The sequence below is a fragment of the Ahaetulla prasina genome, chromosome 11 (assembly GCF_028640845.1).
Source record: "Ahaetulla prasina isolate Xishuangbanna chromosome 11, ASM2864084v1, whole genome shotgun sequence".
NCBI lineage: Eukaryota > Metazoa > Chordata > Lepidosauria > Squamata > Colubridae > Ahaetulla > Ahaetulla prasina.
In genome coordinates this window covers 26,431,005-26,449,547 of record NC_080549.1, presented here as the reverse complement: position 1 = coordinate 26,449,547, position 18,543 = coordinate 26,431,005, and positions in this window count along the sequence as shown.

Here is an 18,543-nt window from a genome sequence, read left to right as displayed (position 1 = left end):
TTCCTTTTTGGGGAGCTTTAATCAGGACAAAGGCCCCTGGCAGGGACTGCTCTGTAAACTACAGCACTGCAATCTATGGCTGGTTGCAGATGATTAATAGAATGTCCTCTAGGGAGCTGGTCCTGCCAGGAGGTCTCTCAAAGTCCATGGCCCTGTCTTGGGCCTCCAGAGCCATGGCTGCAGCAGAGGTTCTGGTGGCTGATCCAGGCCATGGCCTCCAGGGAGGGCTGAGGATTCAGGGCAAGAGTCAGTCAGCTGGCAAAGCTCAAGAAAGGTGTTGGGGGGCAGGTGAGCTCTGCTATCCTTGCAGCTGCCTTGGTGGCAGTGGCCTCTGAGGCCAACCCCTAGCCCAGCCCCCTTGGATGTCCTTCCTTCCTTTCTTCCTTCCTTCCTTCCTCCCTCCCTCCCTCCCTACAACCAGATTTAGTTTTTGTTCATTCTTAGGTGTGTCTACAAAGATAGATGAAGAGCCTATATGGGAGTGCATACATGCAAGTCTGGACACACAGAAGGACTCAGTGTTAAGAAAGACAAGCTGGGAACATTACGAGCAGTCCCCATTTCTGAACCACCAGGGTCCTGTATCTCAGAGACCTGGTTTGACTTTCCAAGATCTGGTACTGATGGTTATAGTTTGTGGTTTGGAAAATGCTGAGAGTCTGTGTGGCTTCCACCTCACATTTTCTACTTTGCATTTATCAAAAGCAGGTTCCTCTCTTTATCATGCCCTTGTGGCCGAGAGCTGTGGGCTGCCCAAATCTGTTTGCTCAGTGAAACCCTTTGCTAATATCATGTTTTCCCGAAAATAAGACCCTGTCTTATATTTTTTTGAACCCTGAAATAAGTACTTGGCCTTATTGCCATGCGTTCAAAAGCCCCATTGGGCTTATTACTAGGGGATGTCTTATTTTGGGAGAAACAGGGTAGCTCCAGCTCCAAGCCTCCTGGCATCTGAGGACGGCAACATACCATGGCCATGGAGACAGGCAATTGGCAGGGAGTGATTCTGGGGAAGACACACATCCCAGATCCACTTCCAACCCCATCCAGGCCATCAGTTCCTGTAACAAGGCTTGGTTGAACCAGGGGATCCTCCTGGGTTAGGAGCTTCATTGCAAGCAGAGTCTTCTTAGAAGGGTGGATTCAGATGCCGTCACTTTGGAAGCTCATCTGGGCTTCAGAAGCTGTTTCAGGCACGGCAGCTGAGCAAAATGGAGAGAGTTGAACTGGACCTGAGACCAGTTGAAAAGCCACTGAATGGGGATGTGGCAAGGCAGGCCCAAAGGCTGCCAGATCACAAGACAAGGATTGTGGTGTGTCAGGCATTTTCAATAGGGACAGGTTTCATGAATTTAAAAATAGTATTGAATGAAGCCTTTCAGTTCCAAGATGTAGTCCCAACATAGTCAATGAGTCCAGAGGAGGAGGAACCCAGCTCAGTCTCTGCTTTCAGAGGAGGGCAATGGAAAGGAAGGGAGGCTCCAGCCTTTACATTCATGTAATTCTGCCCAGCCTGACTATTCCTCCCCCACTCCCTGAGAGGCAAGGTTAGTCATTAATTCCTGGCACAACTCACTTTTCTTCCAGTGTGGTTCTTTTCTGGTCTAGAAGTCCATTTAGGAGAAAAGCAGTGGTGGACAAGAGAACTTAAAAGAGGAAAGTTCACCCCTCTGGATAAACCCTCTGCTCTCCTAAGCTGTGGGTCTTCTGCTGTGACCCATATCTGCTTCCCTCCAGCAATTCCCTCCAGCAATTCCCAGCTCAAGAGGTCTGCCAAGCTGCCAGGTAGGGGCCTTCAAGACTTAAACACAGTCAGCGTCCTAGCAAGCATCAGACTGTGGAAAGGTGAGACCAGATCAAGTTAAACAAATAAGTAAAACACACCAGCTCCAGTCCTGGATTGTGGGAACCAGCTGCTTTTTCACTTCAGGGAGCAACAGGCCATGTTCCCTTTCTTTGTCTTGTCTGTTAATGTCTGGGTTTTTTGGCTTTACTTATCAAGAAAAGTGGAACTAGTTTGTTTTGCGTTGAATGGGGAAGGGAGTTGCATGGAGAGAAACATATCTGAAGGAGGCACGGCCACCAATGCAATACAAGCATTCCTTCCCTATGGCCCAATGCTGGAGAAATGTGGAAGCAGATGGATCCTAGTGAAGGTCAGAGGTGAGGATGGAGGCGCTGGGTACCCCCAAAGCAGGAATCAGGGGCTGCCTTATGCTTGAGTGTCTTCTCTGTTCTCAGCCTGACTCAGGAAGATGCCAGGAGGAGAAAGAAATGCCTCTCTTGCTGAGAGCACAGTGGCCACCACACCCAGCCTCTTCCAGCCAACTGCCATCTTGATGAGGTCCATTAATTAAAATGATATATACCCTGCTGCCCCTGAGAACTTCTGTGGAAAAGAACTTTTGAAGCATTTTTGGGAAGAGTTTGGCACCACACTACAAGTCAGCTGGAGAAAGAGGCTATGTTAAAGCCCTGCTGAGCAGGAAAGACCACCGACCCTTGCAAAATAGGGACCCTCCAGAAAAAGAAAGCAACAGCACAGCAAGGAAGTCTGAGCTGAAAAGGCTCCAGTTCAAATCTCACCCCAATTGGGGACCTTCAGGCCCCTCTAAGCTAGCAAGCTCTGAAATGCTGGACTATTTTAGGAGATTACTGCAGAGTGACAGACAGGATTTCTAGTCTGAGCTACAAAAGAACCAGCATCTCCCTGAAAAATGGTCATCTGGAGAAACTCAGAGTTAATTTCCCAGGCACAGGAATCAGCATCAAAAGGCCGATGCTGTTAACATCCAATTCAAAGCAGCAAGTGAGTTTAGCTGCTACTTTTCCACTTACACACGGAGAAAGGAAAATGCTAGTCAGCCAAATCCACTTCCAAGACAGATGATTGACTCTCTCAAATTACCAGGATTTACCGAGGGGCTGGTCAGGATGAAGAGAGCGTTAAGAGCTTCACGGAGATCAGAGAAGACAGATTAGTCCAAGCAGAGGCATTTTCAGATCTTATTACTTCCAACATCCTGTTTATCACCGAAGGGCTTCAACAGCCAAGGGACTTCCGATAGTGAATAAAAGCTCAGGGAGAAGACTGTCTTCAAGCTGAGACAGGACAGATGGCGGTGGCCCTGATGGCACGATCCATGCAGAGGACCACACTGGCCTCTCCTCAGAAGGCACTTGAGCACGGAGTAATTGCCTATCTTTCCATTATCAGGAATAGCCATTGATATTGCAAACAAATCATGGGAGGAAATGAAAGGCGAGCCTCCTTCACCTTAAGCTTGACCCTTGATGGCTTCATGGAACTTTCTTGGCTTTATTCTGGCCTTTATGCTGTTGTTTCTACTTCCCACTCTGGCTACAGCCGTGGCATTTCCTGCTGTCTTCTCACCAGACCAGTGGTGGTTTTTAATTTTTTTTACTACCGGTTCTGTGGACGTGGCTTGGTGGGGATGGCAGGGGGAGGTTACTGCAAAATCCCCATTTCCTCCCAATCAGCTGGGATTCAGGAAGCAGAGAATAGATGGGGGCAGGGGCAGTCAGAATTTTTACTACCAGTTCTCTGAACTACTCACAATTTCTGCTACCAGTTCTGGTCAGAACCTGCTGAAACCCAGCTCTGCACCAGACGCTACTTTCCTTCAGATCCAAAAGAAGTTGAGTCGGGGGCATCTGAGACAAACTGTGTGTCTCTGCCCCCCCCCCTCAAGACTTTTTGTAAATCATCCCACGGGGCTCTCATTTTGCTTCTCCACAAAAGATCTCGCCCTCCAAGAAACAGATTTTCCTCTCAGTCAAACATGATCTTTTTACCAGGGTTGGCAGATCTTCCATTTTCTCCATTATCTCCCATCTAAATTGGTAAACATTCTACAATGCACAGATTTATCTCCTTGCTCTACTATTTTTGCTGATTTTAAATTTGAAAAATAAAGTATAATTATGACTCCATTTTCCCTGTCAAATACAACTAACTTGGTGTTTGATATATTAATTCTAATATCCGTGAAAATATTTACAGATCCCTCGCATCCTGGATATAAACTGTTTCAACTCCTACCCTCAAAGCGACACTATAGAGCATTGCACACCAGAACAACTAGACACAAGAACAGTTTTTTCCCGAAGGCCATCACTCTGCTAAACAAATAATTCCCTCAACACTGTCAAACTATTTACTAAATCTGCACTACTATTAATCTTCTCATTGTTCCCATCACCAATCTCCTTCCAATTATGACTGTATGACTGTAATTTTGTTGCTGGTAATCCTTATGATTTATATTGATATATTGACATCATTTGTATTGTAAATGTTGTACCTTGATGAAGGTATCTTTTCTTTTATGTACACTGAGAGCAGATGCACCAAGACAAATTCCTTGTGTGTCCAATCACACTTGGCCAATAAATTAAATTCTATCCTATTCTATTCTATCTTATTCATTGTTTCAGCAGACCATCTATTTAATTCCCTGTAAATATTTTGAGTGTGTAGCAGGAGTCCCCAACCTTTTTGGAACTGACACTGGCAGTGGTGGTGGCAGGGAAGGGAGGGGATGGTTTCATGTGCACACATGCCGTTTGCTCAAATTGAGCTTTGCACGCTAGCCTGCTGCTTGCACGGCCCGGTTCCCAACTGGCCGTGGTGTCATCATCCCAGCTTGGTCCATTAGAAAAGAAAGACTGTTAGGCTCATGGTTATCCAAAAGTCCACTTTATTAAAGCCAAGTGGTTACAGAAAGAGCAAAGCTGGATCTGAGTTTTTTGCGACCAAAGGTATTTTACGTGAAGAGTTCTCCACTCCTCCATAACCAACAAAATACCTTATCCCACCAGACTTGAAATCCTGGATTTAGAAAACTTGGAACTCCATCGCCTCCAACAGGACCTGGGTTTAGCTCATAGAATCATCTATTGTAATGTCCTTCCTGTTAAAGACTACTTCAGTTTCAACTGCAATAATACAAGACCTACCAATAGATTTAAACTTAATGTCAACCGCTCCAATTTGGATTGCCGAAAATATGACTTCTGTAACAGAATTATCTGTGCTTGGAATGCATTACCTGACTCTGTGGTCTCTTCTCATAACCCCAAAAGCTTTAACCAAAATCTACCCACTGTTGACCTCACCCCATTCCTAAGAGGACTTTAAGGAGCGTGCATAAGAACACAAATTGCAGGCTCTGTGTTCTAATAACAGGCTTCTCTGCAGCCTGAGCTATCCCGGTCAACATCAACATCTTTTTATATTATGGCAACCAAAACTGAATGCAGTATTCCAAGTGTGGTCTTACCAAGTGGTACTAAGACATGGCTCTGCAAACTTGGCTCTTTTAAGGCTTGTCGACTTCAGCTTAAGTCCACAAGTCTTAAAAGAGCCAAGTTTGCAGACCCCTGTACTAAGACTTCACGTGATCTTGGTTCTATCCCTCTGTTAATGCAGCCTAGGACAGATCATGGAGGGTGGAACCATTCTAGTTCCTTCAACAGAGAGCCTGTGAGGTGCGGCAGGTAAGGCATCAAATTAGAAGCCTGGAGGCTATGAGGGACTTATCTGGGCAGTCATCAGGAGTCAAGATTAGCTTGAAGAGAAAAAAAAAATTCCTCCAACATCCCAGGGGGTAATTTATCTGGCCTTGGAGGCTTTAATTCATTTAGATTAAGTAGGAATTCCCTTACTTGCTCCTTGCTTATCTTGAGCTCCAGATCACCTCTCACCCTCATCATCCTGTGGAAGAGTGAGGACCAGTGGAGGGTTCATTCACCTTCTGAGAGAAAACAGATGGAGAACAGGAACTGAAACATTCTGCCTCCTTAACCATTTCGCTGTCCTCTCACTGCATAAGACAGTTCTCTGTGAGAGAGGACAATAATTTTTTGGATTTCTAACAAATATCTGGATCCCCCTTAATCGCTATCTGATGCTTCTTTGAGAGTTGGGTCATCCGGTGCAGAAATATTTCATCCTCATGTTTTTCCAGACACTTATAATAAATTCCCACCACTGTTTTTATTTCTTTTTCCTTTTATTCTTGCCCAGATAATCTCCACAGGGTTCCCATGCTCTAAAGCCTGATTTTCTATAGGAAATTCTTATCCCTTTTTGTTGAGTTACTTTGTTTATCTAAACCAGGGGTGAAATTCAGCAGGTTCTGACAGGTTCTGGAGAACCAGTAGCAGAAATTTTGAGCAGTTTGGAGAACCAGCAAATACCATCTCTGGCTGGCCCCAGAGGTGGGATGGGAATGGAGATTTTGCAATATCCTTCCCCTGCCATACCCACCAAGCCACACCCACCAAGCCACACCCACAGAATCGGTAGTAAAAAAATTGAATTCAGCCACTGATCTAAACACTGCATTTCATACCACCTAGACCAAATTGGTTCTTGAGATGTGATGCATATGATGCATCTGCTAAAAGACAACTGTAAGTTTAGGTAGGGGAAAAAAGAGAATTATATTAACCAATTTACAAGAAGAAGTCATAGTTCTACTACATTCTACTTCAGTCAAACTGCAATTTGATTACTGAACTTTATGCTACAGGATTCAAACCAGAGGAAGAACATCAGCAAAGGATGATGACCAAATAGTATCCTACAAGGAAAGATTGAAGAACTGGACATGTTAGAACTGAAGAGAAGAAAACCTGAATATTATGATAACAAAGGGTCACACAGAAGAAAGTCAGCACCCCTCTCTGTCATCCCAGAATGCAGGACATGAAATAATGCATTTAATTTACTGGAAGCCAGATTCTGATTGAACATTCGGAAAAATAGCCTAACAATAAGGGCAATTCAATGGAGCAACCAATTATAAAAGGCAGACGGATTTCCTTGCAATGGATGTGTTGAAACAGAGGCTGCCCAGTCATCTGTTAGCGATGATTTAATCTGAATTCCTGCACTGAGCAGAGAGCTGGTTTTGAAAGTTTCAGTGACACTTCCAAAGCTATATTGTAGGTCACTATTTAATTGTGGTTTGGCAATGAAGGGATCCTGTCAGACTGGCCACAGCTTGGTCCCTAGGAAAGAATGACCCTTGAAGCTTCCTGTGGGTCTCTGCTTGGGGTTGAAATTGCATCCGGGCATTCTTGGGGTGTTCTTCTTCACTAGTGTGGGTGAACAGCACCCACGGCCATTGTGGCTGCGGGGCCTGGCCAGGTCGATTTCCACCTCTTTAGCTAACACTGTTGTGACCCAGGCCCAAGCAGGTTGTATTAAATGTAATCAGTTCAAAAAAAAACCAACAGACTTTATTAGAACAGCTGAGAATTAACTCATTCTCAGCATTGTCCAAACTAAATCAAAACAAATTCTTCATCACACAATTCTTCAGTCTTAGCACCAACCTTGGTCTAATTAGGCAAACTGCCAAAGGCTTTTCTTGGCAAAAGTTCAAAAGCAGAAGACGCGGACAAGAAATAAATGCAGCAAGATAAGGAGCAAGGCTATCAATGTTGTTTTCTGATAAAGAGCCCAAACACCGTTGCTGGTCTCTTTTAAGCCTTATGGGAGGGGCCAATCATCTCTTGGCCCTACTCCCGAGTCGTCCTCTTTGCTTGAGCTGCTCTTGCCTTCTGGCAGCTCTTCTCATGCGTGCATTAGGAACAGGCTCCTCTTGTTCCTCTGCCTCACTACTGTCAGCCTCTGGAGGCCCCAGAATCTGCACATCACTCCCCAATGGCCCTGGCCCCATCTCTGCCTCCGATGCAGAGCCCTCATTTGGGCCTTCCCCAGCCTCCAGGACTGGCCTATGTTCTTCCTCAGCCTCATCGCTCTCTGACTCCACTGCCTGCTCCGCAGATTGCTGACGGACCACAACAAACACGTAGCACTGGCAGAGGATATGCGGGGCTCCCCATGAGATGCAAGTGTTGTATATATCATGTTTGAGACCATCTTGGAAGCATTCTATCAAGTTGTATCCCGGCCAATCAGTGAGTTGGCAGGCCAGCTCATGGAACTCTTGGTTGTAGGCTGCAACCCCTTTATGACCCTGGTTGATGGTTTTGATGCACATCCGTTCCATGCATGGGGCAAGTGAGTCTTCAAATTGCTTCTGTAGGGCCATAATGAACCGATCAAAGCTTTGAAGCTCTGGCACATCGTCCCTGTGTAGGGAGACCATCCACTCTGCCACAGGATCTCTCAGGGCCATAGTCACACACCTGACCGAGGCTGATTCAGTAGCCAGGTCTGCTCTGTACTCTTGCATATAGTTCCATATCTTGGTGAGGAAAAAACCCAGTTGTGTCAGGTCTCCCCTGTACTTTAACCCCAGGGTGGGGGGCCTTGGTACCACCTGTCTCAGCAAGATGCCCCCCCCCCCTTGTGGAAGAGGCTACAATGCTTTTGAGCATCTGGTGCTGGAGCTGTTTGGGCTGGAGCAGGTCCAGGAGAGGTTGCCACCTCCCACAGCCATCTGCAATGTGGCACCATCTCCTACTGGCCCTGGCAAGGGTCAAGGTTCTGCCAACTGGGCAAGGAGTTTTTTGGCTCATCGGTTCCCAAAGGCATCCCTCAGTACTCTTCTGGCTTATTCCACCAGGTCTTCCTGCTCATCCAGCTCCCACTGGAGCTCTTCTTTGCCCCGGCCACTGTATCGCTCATGTCTCCTGGCTCCATGGTTCCCCTGGGTGTTATGTTATGCTAAAAGTTTTCTCCTTCACATCTTCATCTTTCATCCCCAGGATAAGGGACCACTGGGGTTTTGGGGTGTCTTCACATTCCCCAGCCATTCAAACTCTTCTTTAGGGTGACGTGGTTGGCAGGGGGACCTTCCTGAGGCGAGCTCTGGCTTCTTCCAAGCCACTTTTGTGACTTGTCATTTTTTGCTCAGTCCCGTTGGCAGACACGGGTATTTATTTATTATTTATTTATTATTCGTATTTGTATACCGCCCTATCTCCCGAAGGACTCAGGGCGGTTCACAGGCAAATAAAAAACATTTATATACAAATTAAAATAACCATTTAAAAAACTTATTCTAAAGCCCGATTCTTAAAAAATGATATAAATATTAAAACTAATTAAAACCCCTATAAATTTAAATTTAAAATCTAGTCCAGTCCTGCACAGATGAATAAATGTGTCTTAAGCTCGCGACGGAAGGTTCGGAGGTCTGGAAGTTGACGGAGTCCTGGGGGGAGTTCGTTCCAGAGGGTGGGAGCCCCCACAGAGAAGGCCCTTCCCCTGGGCGTCGCCAGACGACATTGCCTAGCTGACGGCACCCTGAGGAGTCCCTCTGTGAGAGTGCACGGGATGGTGAGAGGTATTCGGCAGCAGTAGGCGGTCCCGTAATTAACCCGGCCGTATGCCATGGAGCGCTTTAAAGGTGGTTACTAAAACCTTGAAGCGCACCCGGAAGGCCTCAGGTAGCCAGTGCAGTCTGCGAGGATAGGTGTCATACGGGAGCCACGAGGCTCCTCTATAACCCCGCAGCCGCATTCTGAACTAACTGCAGCCTCCGGATGCCCTTCAAGGGAGCCCCATGTAGAGAGCATTGCAGTAATCCAGGCGAGACGTCACGAGGGCGTGAGTGACCGTGCATAGGGCATCCCGGTCTAGAAAGGCGCAACTGGCGCACCAGGCGAACCTGGTAAAAGCTCTCCTGGAGACGGCCACAAATGATCTTCAAAAGACAGCCGCTCATCCAGGAGGACGCCCAAGTTGCGCACCCTCTCCATCGGGCCAATGACTCGCCCCAACAGTCAGCCGTGGACTCAGCTGACTGTACCGGGATGCCGCATCCACAGCCACTCTGTCTTGGAGGGATTGAGCTTGAGCCTGTTTCTCCCCATCCAGACCAGACGGCCTCCAAACACCGGGACAGCACTGATAGCTTCGCTGGGGTGGCCCGTGTGAAAAGTACAGCTGGGTGTCATCAGCGCAGCTGGTACCTCACACGAAGCCACTGATGATCTCACCCAGCGGTTCATATAGATGTTGAACAGAAGGCGAGAGGATCGACCCCGCGGCACCCCACAAGTGAGGCGCCTCGGGCCGACCTCTGCCCCTGTCAACACTGCTCTGCGACCGATCGGAGAGATAGGAGGAGAACCACCGATAAACGGTGCCTCCCACTCCCAATCCCTCCAACCGCGGGACGAGGATACCATGGTCGATGGTATCAAAAGCCGCTGAGAGGTCTAGTAGGACCAGGGCAGAGGAACAACCCCTATCCCTCGCCCTCCAGAGATCATCCACCAACGCGACCAAAGCCGTCTCAGTGCTGTAACCGGCCGGAAACCGGACTGGAACGGGTCTAGATAGACAGTTTCATCCAGGTGTAAGGAAACTGATATGCCACCATATTTCTCTACAACCTTCGCCAAGCCGGGTTGAGACCGGACGATAATTACCTAAAACAGCCGGGTCCAGGGAAGGCTTTGAGGAGGGGTCTCACCACCGCCTCTTTCAAGGCGGCCGGAAGACTCCTCCACCAAGGAAGCGCTGTAATTGCCTGAGCCAGCCTCGTGTCACCTCCTGAGTGGCCAGCACCAACCAGGAGGGCACGGGTCCAGTAAACACGTGGTGGCATTCAACCTACCCAACAACCTGTCCATGTCCTCGGAGCCACAGGGTCAAACTCATCCCATAAATGTCACCAAGACCACCTCAGCCCTCACCTGAGTCACCGCAATTTTGGTCCAGACCATCCCGAAGCTGAACGATTTTATCGATAGATAACCGTTAAACTCCTCAGCACGCCCCTGCAACGGGTCATCCCGCCCCTGGTGAAGGAGGGAGCGAGTCACCCAAACAGGGCGGCTGGGCGGTTATCTGCCGATGCAATGAGGGAGGAGGCGATACGCGCTTCTCAATGCCACTAGGTAAGCCCTATTATAGGACTTCACTAGTGTCCGATCAGCCTCGAACGGCTAGACCTCCAGGAACTCTCTAGGCGCCTTCTCCGCGCTTCATCCTCTCAGCTCCTCGGAGAACCAAGGAGCCGGTTGGGACCTGCGCCGGGTCAGAGGCCGCAAAGGCACGACACGCAGCCCCGCCGCGCCCGCTCCCAGGCCGCAACAAGTTCCTCAGCCGAGCCGTGAGCCAGACCTCAGGAAGTGGCCCAAGCTCCGTCCGGAACCTCTCCGGGTCCATCAGGCGCCTGGGACGGAACCAACGTATCGGCTCCGTCTCCCTGCGGTGTTGAATGGCGGTCCGAAAGTCCAGGCGAAGGAGAGAGTGATCTGACCATGACAAAGGTTCAATGACTATTTCCTTCAAGTCCAGATCTCTCAACCACTGACCAGAGACAAAAATCAGGTCCAAAGTGCCACCCCCAATGTGAGTAGGGCCATCAACTACTTGGGTCAGGTCCAAGGCCGTCATGGAAGCCGTGAACTCCCGAGCTGCTGTCGATGACGAGCCGGAAGATGGCAAGTTAAAGTCCCCCATGACTAAAAGTCTGGGGATCTCAACTGCCACCCCAGCCAGCACCTCCAGGAGCTCGGGCAGGGCAGCTGTCACGTAGCAAGGAGCCAGGTACGCGACCAGCAAGCCCATCTGACACCTATGACCCCATCTCACAAAGAGGGATTCGCACCCGGTAATTTGAGGTACAGTGGTCTCCCTCGGCTCTAGGCTCTCTCTAATCACAACCTCGGCTCTAGGCTCTCTCTAATCACAAAGGGTATCCTGGTTGACTGCTATGGCAGAGCTTCTCTACTGCCAGACTGGCCCCAGCTTATTCCCAAGGAGAGAAAGACCCTTGACTCCATAGGTGTTAGAGAAAAGGTACTTTTACTAGAGTTGCTGAGTGCAGCATGAGGGAGGCAAGCTCTGAAGAAAAATGGCATGAAAATCATATATTAAAAGCAATCCCCATTGTCCAAAACCCTCCCCCACCCCCCACCCCGGACAACAGTCCAATCCGGTCCTGTTGGGAACCTGGTGCCTCCAGTGCTGTGGTAAATTTAAATTCCTTTCCCAGGGCTGCTCCTGGAAGGCAGGATGATGGCTTGGTTTGGCACCTCTGGTTCCTGTCAGTGTCCATACTCCCCAATTTCCCACAGCATTCTCACACCTCCAGCACTCTTCTCCTCCCCCCAGTTATGGCAGTTGGTAGAGAGCTTCAAAGAAAAGGAAGATAGGCAGCTGCCAGATGCCTCTTCTCCCTGTTGTTTTTTTCATTATGTGCTATCAAGTTGGCATTGACTGTTAGGGATGACAGAGATACATTTTCTCCATGATGATCTGTCCCTAATGTGCCCTCATGTCCCTAACACATTTCCCCACTGTTACTGAGTCCATCTACCTTGCTCCACCTCTTCCAGCAATGGAGCCTTCTCCAGAGAGCTGGGTCTTCACATGAAGTGTCCAAAATAGGATAATTTAAGCCTGGTCATTTGCACTTCAAATAGAAACCCTGGGTTGATTTGTTCAATGATGCGTTGATTTGTTTTCTTGGCTGCTCGCTGGTATTTTTTGTATTCTTTTGCAATACCAACATTCAAAAGCATCATTACTCTTCTAATCCTGCTTCTCCACAGTCCAACTCTGGCTTTCAAAGAGTCTCACAGGTAATAAATACCATGGCACGCACAATTCTGTTTGTAGGTATAGCCAAATTGTGGCATTTCAGTATTTTTTCCAGTGACTTAACAATAGCATGTAGACTTCATAATAGAATAGAATAGAATTTTTATTGGAAAATAATTTTATTTGCATAAGTATACTCCTGTGTACATAAAGAGTATATATTTGGTGGACTTGCAAGAAAATTAAGGTCTTTTGGATAAAAATTTGGTGGATTATTCAAAATGTACTGAAGAAGAAGATAAAGTTCCTGCCACAATTTTTCCTTTTGGGAATTATAATGGATTGTACAAGGATTGAGACTAAATTGATTTTGAATTTAATAACAGCAGCAAGACTGTTGATTGGACAATACTGGAAGAAAGAAGAGACATAATAGAAGAATGATATTGAAAGTTATTAATTTTAAAATCTCAGCGCTTTTAAAAGACAATACTGCAGGAAAGATATTTAATTGAATGGAAAAATGGATTGATTATCTACAAAACAGATATCAGATTGTCTTTGGTTTTTTTTTTTGGAAATGCTTTGTTTTTTAAAACCTTTCAATAAAAAAATAAAAAGAAAAGAAAAGAGCTCATCAAGGTACAACATTTACAACACAATTGATGATCAATATATCAATATAAATCATAAGGATTGCCAGCAACAAGTTATAGTCATACAGTCATAAGTGGAAAGAGATTGGTGATGGGAACTATGAAACGATTAATAGTAGTGCAGATTCAGTAAATAGTCTGACAGTGTTGAGGGAATTATTTGTTTAGCAGAGTGATGGCCTTCGGGAAAAACTGTTCTTGTGTCTAGTTGTTCTGGTGTGCAGTGCTCTATAGCGTCGTTTTGAGGGTAGGAGTTGAAACAGTTTATGTCCAGGATGCGAGGGATCTGCAAATATTTTCACGGCCCTCTTCTTGATTCGTGCAGTATACAGGTCCTCAATGGAAGGCAAGTTGGTAGCAATTATTTTTCTGCAGTTCTAATTATCCTCTGAAGTCTGTGTTTTCTTGTTGGGTTGCAGAACCGAACCAGACAGTTATAGAGGTGCAAATGACAGACTCAATAATTCCTCTGTAGAATTGGATCAGCAGCTCCTTGGGCAGTTTGAGCTACTGAGTTGGCAGAAAGAACATTCTTTGTTGTCCTTTTTAATGATGTTTTGATGTTAGCTGTCCATTTGAGATCTTGCGATATGATAGAACCCAGAAATTTGAAGGTTTCTACTGTTGATACTGTGTTGTCAAGTATTGTGAGAGGTGGAAGTATGGAAGGGTTTTCCTAAAGTCTACCACCATTTCTACGGTTTTGAGTGTGTTCAGTTCCAGATTGTTTTGGTTGCACCACAAGGCTAGTCGCTCGACCTCTCGCCTATATGCGGATTCGCCATTGTCTCGAATGAGACCAATCACTGTTGTGTCATCTGCGAACTTCAGTAGCTTAACAAATGGATCATTGGAGATGCAGTCATTGGTATACAGAGAGAAGAGAAGTGGGAGAGCACACAGCCTTGGGGGCCCTGTGCTAATTGTACAGGTATTTGATGTGATCTTGCTTAGCTTCACCTGCTGCTTCCTGTTTGTTAGGAAGCTTGTGATCCACTTACAAGTCTGTTCCGGTACCTGTAGCTGGTTTAGCTTAGTTAGAAGAATGTCTGGAATGATGGTATTGAATGCTGAACTAAAGTCTACAAAAAGGACCCTTGCATAGGTCTTTGGAGACTCAAGATGTTGTAGGATGTAGTGCAGAGCCATATTAACAGCATCATCTGTTGATCTATTTGCTCGGTATGCAAATTGCAAGGGGTCTAAAAGCGGATTCGTGATGGTTTTCAGGTAGGAAAGCACTAGCCTTTCAAAGGTTTTCATGACTACAGATGTTAGAGCAACTGGTCTGTAGTCATTCAGTTCCTTGATGGTGGGCTTCTTCGGCACTGGGATGATGGTAGAGCGTTTGAAGCAAGAAGGAACATAGCACATCTCTAGTGATTTATTGAAAATATGGGTGAAGATGGGGGCCAATTGGTCAGCACAGACTTTTAAGCAAGAAGGAGTTATCTTGTCTGGGCCTGGCGCTTTTCCTGGCTTTTGTCTGTGAAATAGGTCCTGCACTTCCTTTTCTGTGATCACAGAATGTAATGCTTTACAGCCTTCTCTAAGTGGTTTACCAAGTCAGCATCTTGCCCCCAGCAATCTGGATCCTCATTTTACTGACCTCAGAAGAATGGAAGGCTGCGTCAACCGTGAGTCAGTGAGGATCAAACTCCTTGTAGTGAGCCTAATAGGTCAGTAATACTGCATTCTAACCACTGCCTCACCTCTAGCAAATGTTAGTTTGCATTTTATTTCTTGGCTGCTTGTTCATTTATTTTTCATGGTCAATCAATCAATCAGTCAAAATTAATGTGTGGTCCAAAATCACCAATTTGATAGCTTGTCAATGCTAAGGCTTTTGGTGTTTATATAAAAGAGAAAAAACCATAAGGATCTCAGCAGGAAAACGGAGGCTCCATTGCCATCTTAGCTCTCCCCTCGCACTCCTGTTGTCTTTAATTGGGCATTCTTTATATTTACTTTTAATCTCAATTTTTTTCACCAACATTTAACCCTAAAGCTTGCAGACCCTTTCCATTTGTGGGTCTTCAGGGTAATGCCATCAACATACTGCAGGGGATTGATCCGTCTTCCTCCAGTTTTAAAACCACACTCTCCTTCTTCCCTACCGTTCCACTGAAGGCAAGACAAGAAATAATGGATGATTATTTAACCTTATTTTTTATTTAATATTATTTAATGGATGATTAAACTAACCTAGGAGAGAAGCAACTTCGAATAAGGAGAAAATTCCTCACAATGAAAACAATAAATCAGTGCAGCGGCTTGCCTTCAGAAGTCGTGGGTGCTTCATCACTGGTGGCTTTTAAGAAGAGACTGGACAACCATTTGTCTGAAACGGTATAAGGTCTTCTGCTGGAGCAGGGGCTTGGATTAGAAGACCTCCAAGGTCCTTTCCAATTCTGTTATTCCAGTTTCCCATAAAATATGTATTCTGCATGTAGGTTCAATAAATAGCTGTGTGTGTGTGTGTGTGTGTGTGTGTGTGTGTGTGTGTGTGTGTGCGCACACAGCCTTGTTGCCCTCCTTTGCCAACCTTGAGCCAGTCTCTCTCGCCATGTTCTGTCTGTACTGGAACTTTGTGGCCTGTATATAAGTTTTGCATGATGATCATGAGATGTTCTGGGTTTCCTATTTTTCTGAACATATTCCATAGTTTGACATGATTGACACAATCAAAAGTTTTTCTTTTAATCAACAGAAGCACATTCTGACTTTTTTAGGGCTTTCTCAATTATCCAGTCTGCATCAGCAAAAATGCCTCATGTTCCTGAGATTATACTGAAGGCATCTGTTGTGTCTTGCCCCCCACTCCCCCAAACCTGGCCTCCTGGCAGAAAGTGACTAAGAGAACGAGGGGGAAGATCCGACAGGGCTTCCTTCTGCGGAGCCTCCTTCTCTGGCTCCGCTCCAAGTCCCAAAGGCAGGCCAGGTGGAGGAGATGACGAGGCCTCTGTCTCCTGCATCTCCTCCCTCTCAGGCCATGCCTCAAGACCCAGCTGCTGACAATCAGTTGTGGCTGGACCCCCAGTATCGCAGACAGGAGAGACGACAACATCAAAAGAAAGGGTGGGGCAGGCCTAGAGAGTGCTGAGTCACGGAGCCACACCCCACAGGATATAAAAGCAGGAGGGGCTGCCCTATAGTTCTTGTGATGAGCAAACAATTGACTGTTGAAAATGTTGACTGTACTTTGGCTCCTGGATTCTGTTTCGTTTCCTTCTGAACTTTGGGATTGTTCCAGCTCGGACTGCAGTCGCTCTGATAGATAAGAGGACTTGGCAAGCACTCGCAGGTTTGTTGCCAGAATTGTTATCTGCAGCAAGAATAAATTGCTGGCACATCTAGTCAGTTTGCGTTTCTAATTGATTGTGGTTGGTGGAGGGGTGGGGGGACAGAACAGCATCCCAAATATCTGGCATCTCTTTTCCATGTAGGGTTCTAATCTCGATAGGATCACAGTCTGGTTAAGTCTCCTTTTTTCTGAGGTATTGGAAATGAAATTGACCTCTTCCAATTGGTTAGCCAATGTGTTGTTCTCCAGATCTGCTGGTCAACCTTGACTGATTCTTCCGTTGCTGTATTTCATGAGTATTCCATCAGTTCCTGCAGCCTTCTGACTTGGTTGTGACCAGAGAGCTGATCTAACTTCATCTTGTACAACTAGAGGTTCTTGTAAGTAGCAAATATCTTCTAAGGTATCTTGGATGTTGACATCTCTACTGTACAGTGTTTCCATATACTCCTTCCATCTTAGTTTTATCTCTTTCAAATCATTTACAATCCATCTATTGTTATCTTTTAGAATACAAATTCAAGTTTGTAAGAGATCTTTTGAAAGGCTTTCCTTGTTTTTCTATGTCTCTTTCCCTCTTCAGTCTTCAGTGCTGCTTCTAGTCTCTTCTAACAGCTTTCTGAAACTCTTTGTTAAGCTCCTTCCTGAGATCTTTGTCTTGCTTGGCTTTGGTTTCTTTTCCTTTCTTGGAAATTACCACAATTTCTTCTGACATCCGGTTTGCTTTCTTCTTTGGCAATCCCTTTTCATGTTCATCCTTAACAACATCTTTAATTTCATTCTACACTTCCTCTGGTATTTTATCAATGAAGTTCAAGACTTCAAAGTGATCCCTAATGTTCTTCTTGGAAATAGCACATAGTGCCCAAGATTGTATCATAGAAATGACTGGTTTTATTTCCTTTTTCTTTAACTTAACTTGTAACTTGCACAAGAGCAGTTTGCACAATCAGCACTAGTGGCTTTGATGCTATAACTGAGCTCATCCATCTCCTTTTAGTAATAATCAGCAATAGTCATTTTGATTTCAGGTGATGTCCCTATGTAGAGGCATTTCTTGGTTGTTTGAAGACAGTATTAGCCAATGAAGAACACGTTGGAGTAGCAAAAATTGATAAGTTGGTCTCACGTTTTGTTTTCCTAAGCCATTCAATCTAACCACATTTTCCTCTTTGCAACTTTAGCCTTCCCATCACCTTGTTTGCACAAGTCAACGAAGATTCTCAGTCATCCAAGGAGAGCTGCCTGGAAGTTGAGTCACTTCACAGTTCATCAGGGAGGCTACCCTTAATGATTCCTGAACATTTTAGGAGCTCATATATTCCTAGGACTCTCTGCCTACCCACCTAATGAACCTATTGAGAAATACAATCACTCTGGAGCAGGGATCTCCAACCTTGGCAACTTTAAGACTTGTGGACTTCAACTCTCAGAATTTCTCAGCCAGCTGAGGAATTCTGGAAAAGTTATCTAATATGGACAAGAAACTGGATGAAATAAGAGCAGAAATTGTGACTATCCAAAAGGATTTAAAGGATACTCAACAAGTCTCAGCAGAAAATAAGCAGAAAGTGGAAGGTCTGAGGGTGAGATGCGGGCAGTACAGAAAAGAGGGGAGACGACAAGCAATGTTGTGCTTGGACTACAGATGGATAAAATGTCTTATTTCCTTAGGTTTCAAAATTTGGAAGAAGTGGACCAAGAAGACTTGAGAGATGTTGTGACTAAACTGTTGGGAGAATTTCTTGGGAGAGGTGTTGATTTTATGAATTGGGATGTGGATCGAGTTTATAGAGTTAATTCACAATATGCACGCACGCATGCAGTTCCTAGAGAGGTTCATGTCAAATTTGTGAAAAGAGAGACGAGAGATGAAATTCTTAGAAAACATAGGAGTGGGGCACTGACTTATAGGGGCAGGGAGATAGCCATTCTGAGGCAGATTCCCAGACAGGTACGTGAAATGAGAAAGAAATATTACTTTTATCAAGCAAATTGTACCAGAAGGAGTGGGCTTCAGATGGCTGATGCCAGAGGGATTGATGATTTTCCGGGAGGGCATTACGAAAAAATTAGTACAATTG